Source organism: Toxorhynchites rutilus, chromosome 2 (assembly GCF_029784135.1).
Source record: "Toxorhynchites rutilus septentrionalis strain SRP chromosome 2, ASM2978413v1, whole genome shotgun sequence".
Classification (NCBI taxonomy): domain Eukaryota; kingdom Metazoa; phylum Arthropoda; class Insecta; order Diptera; family Culicidae; genus Toxorhynchites; species Toxorhynchites rutilus.
Window position 1 is genome coordinate 124,799,566 of NC_073745.1, and position 11,921 is coordinate 124,811,486.

Consider the following 11,921-nt stretch of genomic DNA (forward strand, 5'->3'; position numbering starts at 1 on the left):
ATCGCGGATATATATTCTGTGTTCTACTACCGCCGTATACTGATGTGCTTGTTGAAACAGTTGAAACATCTTTGATGTCAGCTGAACCTCTGGCTCCAGTTGTCATCAATAAGGAACCTCCACCGAAAGGCAGGTATAATACTACTTCCACGATTATAGCATAGAGGAACCGTTGCAGTCTGTGGTGAGAGGATTGTCGAACATGGACGTCAAGATCATAGAGTTGAATTTTGTGAATCGCTTCAAGCTTCAATCCATCGCGGAACACGGCGGAAACATTATCCTGCATTGCACGTCAACAACGCGGCACCAGCTGCTTCTACACCGACCAACCTAACCTGGGCTCTAGTAGTAGCAAGGGTCGCTTCACCACGAACTGCACTGGAAACTACCGTTGCTGCTTATTCCAGTGTCTCTCCATCAGCTGGTCCAAGCCAATTGGAGCCAGGGACCAGAATCTCCCAGCTCTATGTTGCGCATTCTCAACAGCAGAAAGAAATGAACAACGAATTACCTTCGACAGACAAATACACCATGGAGCAACTGTTCGATATTTTCGACGAGATGTGTACCCACTTACCAATCGTCAAACGAGACAAGAGCAGATCCGTGCTTTAGACTTACTGACCATCTGGTATATTTGAAGCCGGAGAACAACTTCAGTCTTGCTGGTCACACAGGTTTCTGATTGGCGGGAGAGTAGCTGCTGTAATTAAATGAAGCATCATCTGCCGGTTGAAGCTAGATTTTAAATCCTAAATTTATTAAAGCTATTAGGGTCAAAATCAACAATGCGCTTGGGTCAGTCATCGTAATCGTGGCCTATTGTCTCAAACAAGTCCGCGTACGTGATGGTACGGCTACTATTTTGACGTAGAACTACGTAGAACTTTCATTAAGAGTGCCAAATCAGAAAACAGGTCACGTTTTTATGAAATAAAGTTAACGTTAATAACTATTTTTGTCGCGAGCGGATTTTAACGATTTACATACCAAACAAATCGGAAATTCCCTAAAATTTGTTTTTTATGCTATACTAGCTGACCCGGCAAACATCGTCCCGCCCAAAATTTGTGTTTGTTGAAACATCCACGTTTTCTTACTATGAGCAAGTTCATGGGTCCAATCGCAGAACTGTTCATTGATTGATCTTCTAATCGACCCCGTTGAATTTATCTTTTACTTTTACTTTTTTTTAATTCCTAGTATTTCTAACAAAACTCATCATTATAATATCAAAATATTTTCAGACACAATTCTCGTTCAAGATTTTTCAAACACTTGCAAATAACATGTTTCTCCGTTACATGGAATAAATGTTTTATACAGAAAATATAAAAGAATAAAGACAGCCCTGAATCGTTCAATTCCTTCCTCGAGTTCTGCTCTTATCAACACATTAAAATCCATTTCCAGTTTCGAACAAAGATCAATTTCGCTAGCGCAAACATCAAATGGACTAACAGCCCTTGTCAATATGTAATTGTACATATGGGAATTTAATGTTCCGAATTTACCTTTTTTCCTTCAGAGTTTTCCGAAAATTTTCAATTGTCATGTTTGGTTGGAATATTTTCGGTTGAAATATGTGTAATAATTTTATGGGACTTTTTATGGGACCATTCCAGAGGAGGGAGGGGTGTCATACCTTTATAGAAACATTTATTGCATTATATTTTAGCCACATGAAAAATTTGGCTCCATTTGCTTGATTAGTTTTCGAATTATTCAGAAATTTGACTTTCATTTGTATGGCAGTTCCCCTTAGAGAGGTGGGTGGAGTGTCTTACCACCATTAAAACATTTATTGCACCTTAAAAACTCCACATGCAAAATTTGGTTTCATTTGCTTGATTAATTCTCGAGTTATGCAGAAATTTGTGTTTCATTTTCATGGCAGCCCCACCTAAGAGAGGGGGAGCAGTATCTAACCACCATAGAATCATTTATTGCACCCGTGGCCGAGTGGTTAGCGTCTCACATTATCATGCCGGGTGTTCGGGCTCGATTCCCGTTCTGGCCGAGGGATTTTTTCGTCAAAGAAATTTCCTTCGACTTGCACTGTGGTCACGCGTATTCTAGAGCTTGCCCCTCGGAATACATTCAAGGCGTGTTATTTGGCTTAAGAAACCTCAACTAAGTATTAATAAATGACGCTAGTTAATTCATACGTTGAGACGGCAAAAGTTCTGCAGGGAACGTTAACGCCATTAAAGAAGAAGAATCATTTATTGCACCCTAAAACCTCCACATGCAAAATTTGGTTCCATTTGCTTGATTAATTGTCGAGTAATACAGGAATTTGAGTTTCATTTATATGGCAGCCCCCCATTAGAGAGGTGGGTGGAGAGTCTAACCACTATAGAAACATTTATTGCACCCTAAAACCTCCATATGCCTTATTTGGTTCCATTTGCTTGATTAGTGCTCGAGTAATGCAGAAATTTGTGTTTCATTTGTATGGCAACTCCCCCCCCCTCCCCTCTTAGAGAGAGGGGTAGAGAGTCTAACCACCATAAAAAGATTTATAGCACCCTAAAACCTTCAAATGCCTAATTTGGTTTCATTTGCTTGATTAATTCTCGTGAAATGCAGAAAATTGTGTTTCATTTGTATGGCAGCCCCGCATAAGAGAGGGGGAAGGAGTATCTAAACCTTCACATGCCAAATTTGGTTTCATTTGCTTGATTAATTCTCGAGTAATGAGGAAATTTGTGTTTCATTTGTAAGGCAGACCATCCAAGCTTTCAGTATCGTTCTAGATACGAAGCAATGAACATTGCTTGTTCTTCCTTGTTTTGCGTCATTGCATGTCTTTGTTTCGGATTGAGCTGTGGACGCGACCAAATTATTTACTCGCTGTCTCTGTCTCTGCCTTCGTTACATCAAACTGACGCCATTCCATTAAGGTTCAGAACTACACAATTGTGTGGGGAATCATCAAACTAGGCTATTATCGGCTCACCAAAAAAAAATTGTTCATGAATTTTGTGTGTGATTTGGTTTCGCATGACAGTAGCAAAACTTTCTCCACCAAGGATGATAGCTAAGCTAATCGAGACCGGCAATATTAATAGAAAGGGTTTCTGTTGAGGAGAGCGCAAAGCAGAGATGAGTCTGTGTACATTTAGTTGCTTCAAGCTTTGGGTGCATTCGTGCGTGCTTCATAACCCATATGTACAAATAGCACATCTTCGCTACGCTGAAACCCCATTTGTATCTGCTACCATGTGCATTGACACTGTAGCGATGCAACAATCGCCTATTATTTTGATGCTATGATGGACGATTGTTTGGTGGTGCAAATTATGGAGCCACGATAATAAATATGAACAAAGAGGGAAATAGCGAAAGAGGAGTACTTGCGCTAGGCTATGAATAATGAATCTCTGCTGAGGCAAATATTCAGACTTTTCTTCATTCGAAGCAGTTAACAATACATCGATTGTTTTCCGTAATCATGAGGGCTTCGTTGGTAACCTTGACATTGCATCAATGCATCGAACTGACGCTATGGCTAAGCAGGCGTTAATTTTCCTTTTTTCCTTCAGAGTTTTCCGAAAATTTTCAATTGTCATGTTTGGTTGGAATATTTTCGGTTGAAATATGTGTAATAATTTTATGGGACTTTTTATGGGACCATTCCAGAGGAGGGAGGGGTGTCATACCTTTATAGAAACATTTATTGCATTATATTTTAGCCACATGAAAAATTTGGCTCCATTTGCTTGATTAGTTTTCGAATTATTCAGAAATTTGACTTTCATTTGTATGGCAGTTCCCCTTAGAGAGGTGGGTGGAGTGTCTTACCACCATTAAAACATTTATTGCACCTTAAAAACTCCACATGCAAAATTTGGTTTCATTTGCTTGATTAATTCTCGAGTTATGCAGAAATTTGTGTTTCATTTTCATGGCAGCCCCACCTAAGAGAGGGGGAGCAGTATCTAACCACCATAGAATCATTTATTGCACCCGTGGCCGAGTGGTTAGCGTCTCACATTATCATGCCGGGTGTTCGGGCTCGATTCCCGTTCTGGCCGAGGGATTTTTTCGTCAAAGAAATTTCCTTCGACTTGCACTGTGGTCACGCGTATTCTAGAGCTTGCCCCTCGGAATACATTCAAGGCGTGTTATTTGGCTTAAGAAACCTCAACTAAGTATTAATAAATGACGCTAGTTAATTCATACGTTGAGACGGCAAAAGTTCTGCAGGGAACGTTAACGCCATTAAAGAAGAAGAATCATTTATTGCACCCTAAAACCTCCACATGCAAAATTTGGTTCCATTTGCTTGATTAATTGTCGAGTAATACAGGAATTTGAGTTTCATTTATATGGCAGCCCCCCATTAGAGAGGTGGGTGGAGAGTCTAACCACTATAGAAACATTTATTGCACCCTAAAACCTCCATATGCCTTATTTGGTTCCATTTGCTTGATTAGTGCTCGAGTAATGCAGAAATTTGTGTTTCATTTGTATGGCAACCCCCCCCCCCCTCCCCTCTTAGAGAGAGGGGTAGAGAGTCTAACCACCATAAAAAGATTTATAGCACCCTAAAACCTTCAAATGCCTAATTTGGTTTCATTTGCTTGATTAATTCTCGTGAAATGCAGATTGTGTTTCATTTGTATGGCAGCCCCGCATAAGAGAGGGGGAAGGAGTATCTAAACCTTCACATGCCAAATTTGGTTTCATTTGCTTGATTAATTCTCGAGTAATGAGGAAATTTGTGTTTCATTTGTAAGGCAGACCATCCAAGCTTTCAGTATCGTTCTAGATACGAAGCAATGAACATTGCTTGTTCTTCCTTGTTTTGCGTCATTGCATGTCTTTGTTTCGGATTGAGCTGTGGACGCGACCAAATTATTTACTCGCTGTCTCTGTCTCTGCCTTCGTTACATCAAACTGACGCCATTCCATTAAGGTTCAGAACTACACAATTGTGTGGGGAATCATCAAACTAGGCTATTATCGGCTCACCAAAAAAAAATTGTTCATGAATTTTGTGTGTGATTTGGTTTCGCATGACAGTAGCAAAACTTTCTCCACCAAGGATGATAGCTAAGCTAATCGAGACCGGCAATATTAATAGAAAGGGTTTCTGTTGAGGAGAGCGCAAAGCAGAGATGAGTCTGTGTACATTTAGTTGCTTCAAGCTTTGGGTGCATTCGTGCGTGCTTCATAACCCATATGTACAAATAGCACATCTTCGCTACGCTGAAACCCCATTTGTATCTGCTACCATGTGCATTGACACTGTAGCGATGCAACAATCGCCTATTATTTTGATGCTATGATGGACGATTGTTTGGTGGTGCAAATTATGGAGCCACGATAATAAATATGAACAAAGAGGGAAATAGCGAAAGAGGAGTACTTGCGCTAGGCTATGAATAATGGATCTCTGCTGAGGCAAATATTCAGACTTTTCTTCATTCGAAGCAGTTAACAATACATCGATTGTTTTCCGTAATCATGAGGGCTTCGTTGGTAACCTTGACATTGCATCAATGCATCGAACTGACGCTATGGCTAGGCAGGCGTTAAGGTTGTGTGGCACATAATTATTTGGGGAATCCTCAAACCAGACCATCGTGAATCTCGTGCCGGAATGTCATGAGTAATTTGGGTTCGCGTGCCAGTCGTAAAACTGCCTTCAACAAGGATGCCATCTGATGTTTCTTCGAGAGCGTGGTTCAAAGGTTTGGACGTAAGTCGTGACTTCATTCGTGTAATGAGTAGACTTATGTCCAACCACTACTCGCTAGATGTGCATCTCCACAGAATAAATCTTGTTCAAAGCAATGTCTGTCGGTGTGGAAACGGTTACGGTGATATCGATCGCGCAGTTTGGCAATGTACGGATAACTACGCAGCCAGAGAGTACCTTTTGAATGCCTTTAGGGCCCAAGGAAGACAACCCTATGTTCCTGTTTGAGACGTGTTGGGATCTCGCGACATCTGCTGTATGCAGTTGATCTATATGTTTGTGAAACGGTCTAGTATAAGAATTTAATGCTTTTGTGTTTTTTCTTTTTCGTTATTAAAGGGTGTGTCAAATCAAATTGCATCACAGAAAAAACGCTGTAGAAATTCGCCCAGTAGACCGATCCTTTTGAAAATTTTAGACAGTAAAATAAAAACTATTAAACAACTTTTGGAATTTTCTTTTTATTCATACTTCGAGCCCAAGCCCGTATGCTCGCACCTTCCTCTTTACCCCGTCCATAAGGTTCTGTACAACGTCAGGTTGTAGTTTTTTTTGAACAGAAATCCATTTTCTCTTGAAGTCCGCCTCCGATTTGACAACTTTTGGGTTCTTCCGGAGGGCCTACTTCATAATCGCCCAATATTTCTATTGGGCGAAGCTCCGGCGCGTTGGGCTGGTTCATTTCCTTTGGCACGAAGGTGACCCCGTTGGCTTCGTACCACTCCAACACGTCCTTTGAATAGTGGCAGAAGCGAGATCCGGCCAGAAGATGGTCGGGCCCTCGTGCTGCTTCAATAGTGGTAGTAAGCGCTTCTGTAGGCACTCCTTAAGGTAAACCTACCCGTTTACCGTGCCGGTCATCACGAAGGGGGCGCTCCGCTTTCCGCAAGAGCAGATCGCTTGCCATGTACTTTTTGGCAAACTTGGATAGTTTCTGCTTGCGAATCTCCTCCGGAACGCTAAATTTGTCCTCTGCGGAGAAGAACAACAGGGCCGGCAGCTGACGAAAGTCCGCTTTGACGTAGGTTTCGTCGTCCATTACCAGGCAATGCGGCTTCGTCAGCATTTCGGTGTACAGCTTCCGGGCTCGCGTCTTCCCCACCATGTTTTGCCTTTCGTCGCGGTTAGGAGCCTTCTGAACCTTGTATGTACGCAGGCCCTCCCGCTGCTTGGTCCGCTGGACGAATGAACTTGACAAATTCAGCTTATTGGCGACATCCCGGACCGAACTTCTCGGATCACGTCTAAACTGCTTAACTACGCGCTTGTGATCTTTTTCACGGACGGAGCATCCATTTTTACCGTTCTTCACCTTCCGGTCGATGGTTAGGTTCTCGAAGTATCGTTTTAGTACTCTGCTGACCGTGGATTGGACGATTCCCAGCATCTTACCGATGTCCCGATGTGACAACTCCGGATTCTCGAAATGAGTGCACAGGATTAATTCACGACGCTCTTTTTCGTTCGACGACATTTTTCCAAATTTACGATAAATTGACAGTGAAGCATGACCAACGTGATCTATACACTCTTATCTGATTATAAGCGAAAGCTGAAGATATAATTCCTAAAAATTAAATTTCTACAGCGTTTTTTCCGTGATGCAATTTGATGTGACACACCCTTTAGTTTGTTTGTCTTGTCCCCGCATCTCACCGTCGCCCACCCTCGACAGATAATCGAACACCAGATTCTATCCCTGGTCATTATGCACACTGCTACAGTGCGTGCGGCAACTCTCGGTTGAGACAACGATACCTCATATCCATATCCCTAACCTGACCCGTCCCACAGAAATTGAAACCCCTCTAACCTCGAGTAAACCGCGAGTAATCGGTCGAAACCTACTAAACATAGATTTATTCTGTCTAAACAAATCATGAATTAGTGACTCCGCAAAGCTCATGCGATTGAGTCTTACAAATAAATGAATTGGAAAAAAGAATGCCATCTGCGCTAATCTTGATCATTATGAAGCAATGCAACTTTTTTCGAGGTTATTAAGATTAATGGAATGTGTTTATTTAATTTATTTAGCCACCATGAAAACACTTTCTCTACTAACGCGCGTTTATCTCGAGCATGAGAAAGTAATGCAACTTTTAGAGGCCAATAATATTAACAGAAAGAGTTTCTTTTGATAATAGTGCAAAATGGTATGAAGAGTTTATATATTAAGTAGCTCCAACGTACCAATGTATAGCTCGGATCACCATATCTACATAATAATCTGTATTTCTACAAAATTTTTAAACTTTTTTAAACCAAGAATCTGTACTTTTTTGCATTCTGCATTTTTTTTTGTGTTTCATACAGAATTTACAGATTTTTTTTAAATAACGTTGCAATAATGGCTTGAGGTTAATAATATTTTTTCCCATCTCACCCAGAGATGTCAACCTTCCTTATTTTTCAGGATTTCCCAGACTTTTTAACACCTTCCCTGATATCCTGACGAATACTAAATTTGCCCTGATTTTTCTTGATTTTGTACTTTTTACTTTATTAGAATGAAAATTATCCGTAATAAATATACGAAGTTTTTCTGGTTAGAAATGAGAATTGTCATAATAGCCTACATAAAAAACCTTTCCAGTCCGCGCTTGTATAATGTGTAATCTTTTTTTGTTTATTATCTATGTTTTCCGAAGCGATTCGCTTTATCGAAGATAGGGGCTGTCCCCATCCACGTGAACAACTTTGGGGGGGATAGGGGTTACGAAAATGTCCACGTTTGTCCACGGTGATGGGGGAGGGGGTTTTGATAATGTCCACGTGGACACGTTAAGTATTTTTTAAAGTAAAACATTCAAGTTAATAGTCAAAATTGAATGAGATATGTTTTGTATTTACACGATTTTTTGAACTTCACGCCCGCCCTGAGTAAAGGGTGTGTCACATCGAATTGCATCACGGAAAAAACGCTGTAGAAATTTATTTTTTAGGAATTATATATTCAGCTTTCGCTTATAATCAGATAAGAGTGTATAGATCACGTTGGCCATGCTTCACTGTCAATTTTTCGTAAATTTGGAAAAATGTCGTCGAACGAAAAAGAGCGTCGTGAATTAATCCTGCACACTCATTTCGAGAATCCGGAGTTGTCACATCGGGACATCGGTAAGATGCTGGGAATCGTCCAATCCACGGTCAGCAGAGTACTAAAATGATACTTCGAGAACCTAACCATCGACCGGAAGGTGAAGAACGGCAAAAATGGATGCTCCGTCAGTGAAAAAGATCACAAGCGCGTAGTTAAGCAGTTTAGACGTGATCCGAGAAGTTCGGTCCGGGATGTCGCCAATAAGCTGAATTTGTCAAGTTCATTCGTCCAGCGGACCAAGCAGCGGGAGGGCCTGCGTACATACAAGGTTCAGAAGGCTCCTAACCGCGACGAAAGGCAAAACATGGTGGGGAAGACGTGAGCCCGGAAGCTGTACACCGAAATGCTGACGAAGCCGCATTGCCTGTTAATGGACGACGAAACCTACGTCAAAGCGGACTTTCGTCAGCTGCCGGGCCTGTTGTTCTTCTCCGCAGAGGACAAATTCAGCGTTCCGGAGGAGATTCGCAAGCAGAAACTATCCAAGTTTGCCAAAAAGTACATGGTGTGGCAAGCGATCTGCTCTTGCGGAAAGCGGAGCGCCCCCTTCGTGATGACCGGCACGGTAAACGGGCAGGTTTACCTTAAGCAGTGCCTACAGAAGCGCTTACTACCACTATTGAAGCAGCACGAGGGCCCGACCATCTTCTGGCCGAATCTCGCTTCGTGCCACTATTCAAAGGACGTGTTGGAGTGGTACGAAGCCAACGGGGTCACCTTCGTGCCAAAGGAAATGAACCCGCCCAACGCGCCGGAGCTTCGCCCAATAGAGAAATATTGGGCGATTATGAAGCAGGCCCTCCGGAAGAACCCAAAAGTTGTCAAATCGGAGGCGGACTTCAAGAGAAAATGGATTTCTGTTAAAAAAAAACTACAACCTGACGTTGTACAGAACCTTATGGACGGGGTAAAGAGGAAGGTGCGAGCATACGGGCTTGGGCTCGAAGTATGAATAAAAAGAAAATTCCAAAAGTTGTTTAATAGTTTTTATTTTACTGTCTAAAATTTTCAAAAGGATCGGTCTACTGGGAATTTCTACAGCGTTTTTTCCGTGATGCAATTTGATGTGACACACCCTTTACTCAGTATTCATCAATAAAAATACTGAGCTGCCTGAGAGTGCTGCTCGGTCAAACATCCATATACTTTTTCATATGACTGAATCTCTTTCCTGAAATGTATATTCTGAAGGTAACGCACATGAACTCGGATCCATCAATTTATTCCAATCATTATTAGATGGCCATCAAATCCGTCAGGATAAAGACACCCAATAACATAAAGAATGTTGGATTTTTTGTTGTATTGAAAATCACGACTTAAGTGCGGGCTGAATTCAGCTTTTGCTCTTGATGACAAAACTGTTTTATTTTCGAGAAATCTCAAGGATTTCTGAACGAACGAACAACAAATTCTTTCATGAGTGTACGGGCCGTATCTCTGGAGATCTATTTCTTGCAATGATGTTGCTCTTCATTGATGTCTGGTAATTTTTGTAATACACTTCTTTTGAGTTGTCTGGAAAGTTCATGCTGCTACTGCTGATCAATTAAAAGAAAAGATTAATCCTTAATGCACATGAATTAGTAGATTCGCTAAAGATGTCGAAAATCGTCGTTCATGAGAAACGAAACATCACGAAAAACATGCATGCAACAATGCATGCACTACATATTAACCCACATTACGGAACCTGATCGGATTTGACATATCGCAATACGAACGAAATAAACTTTCGCATTCTGCATTTCAAGGTTGCAGCATTTGCACAATCCGATAGGATTTGACTCGATCAGATTAAGGGGGATATAGACACGAATTTCGGACGTTTCTTCGAGTTCAGAAAAAGTAATACAAAGTATATTTTTACCATCCATTATATCACTATTTGTTGATCTATCTTTCAACAATAAAACAAAAATTGAACGGAAAAAAATATATCCATAATTAGAAGCTGATCAAGTGAGGGGGTTCAAAAAAAGGTGTGCCATGGCGTACACGATTTCAGCCCTTCTGGTTATCTGAAACAAACAAATTGAACAGATTCTGAATCAGTAAAGAATGGAATGGAAACCCGAAGCAGGTTTTCGCTTGAAGAATGTTATGGCTGGGTCTGGTAGGACTGGAATATAATATGTATTATGAACTTCTACCAAGCAACTAGTTCCGATGAATTCAAACAAGTGCTGCTAGCAACTGAACGTATGAAAATTAACGATCCAGAACGCTTCTAGGGCACTTTTAAAAATTCCACCTTACACACCAGATATACATACCACATCAGATTATTTACTGTTAAGATTCTTGTAAGAACTTAAACTTACTGCATAGCATAAGTTCTGAGAGAATGGAATTCTCAAGTTGCATGAAGGATGCTGAAATATTCTGGATAAAATGGTGCATATATGATCGAAAAGATGTATGTCTACAAAAATATGCTTTTGGTTTTTTCCTTAGCACCGGCACGAATTTTCCAAGACAATATTTAGCATGATTTAACAATTAAGAGTTGTAAGTCAACGGAATCATCGATCACGATGATACTGCAGATGTTTTGTTTTTACTAAGTTCATTATAGCCGTCAGGCACTACAGAACCTGTAAAAGCGAAAGTCATTGATGTTTAGACGAGAAAATTCTATTTTCAAACAAAGTGCTTGATTTCATTGTCTGATTTTTTGAAAACTCAAACAGCCAGCCAGCTTTAATAAAAATGCTCGAGAATAAGCTCACAATCGACATTTTAAAATGAATATGGAGATAACGTAAATGGAATTAGGAAGAAAATAATGAGCTCCCGGCCAATGTTAAAAAAAATCAAAGATTTCAAGACAAATCGTTACCATTGGTAAGGCTTTAATTTTTATCAATAAACATATGAAAAAAAACAAAAAAATAGAAACACTCTTGAAATGAAATTTAAACGAAAAAATTACAGGAGGGTTGTGTCCGAGATACGACCGCATAGTTGACGTAGGATTCCGTTAGGCTATGTTGGATATGTTTGAAGAATTACATTGTTGAACTCTTTGATAATGATTTGGTGGCCCTGAGAAGGGCGATTTTGTTTGGTAGTTGGGTATTGTTTGTTCACTCCACCAGTGTT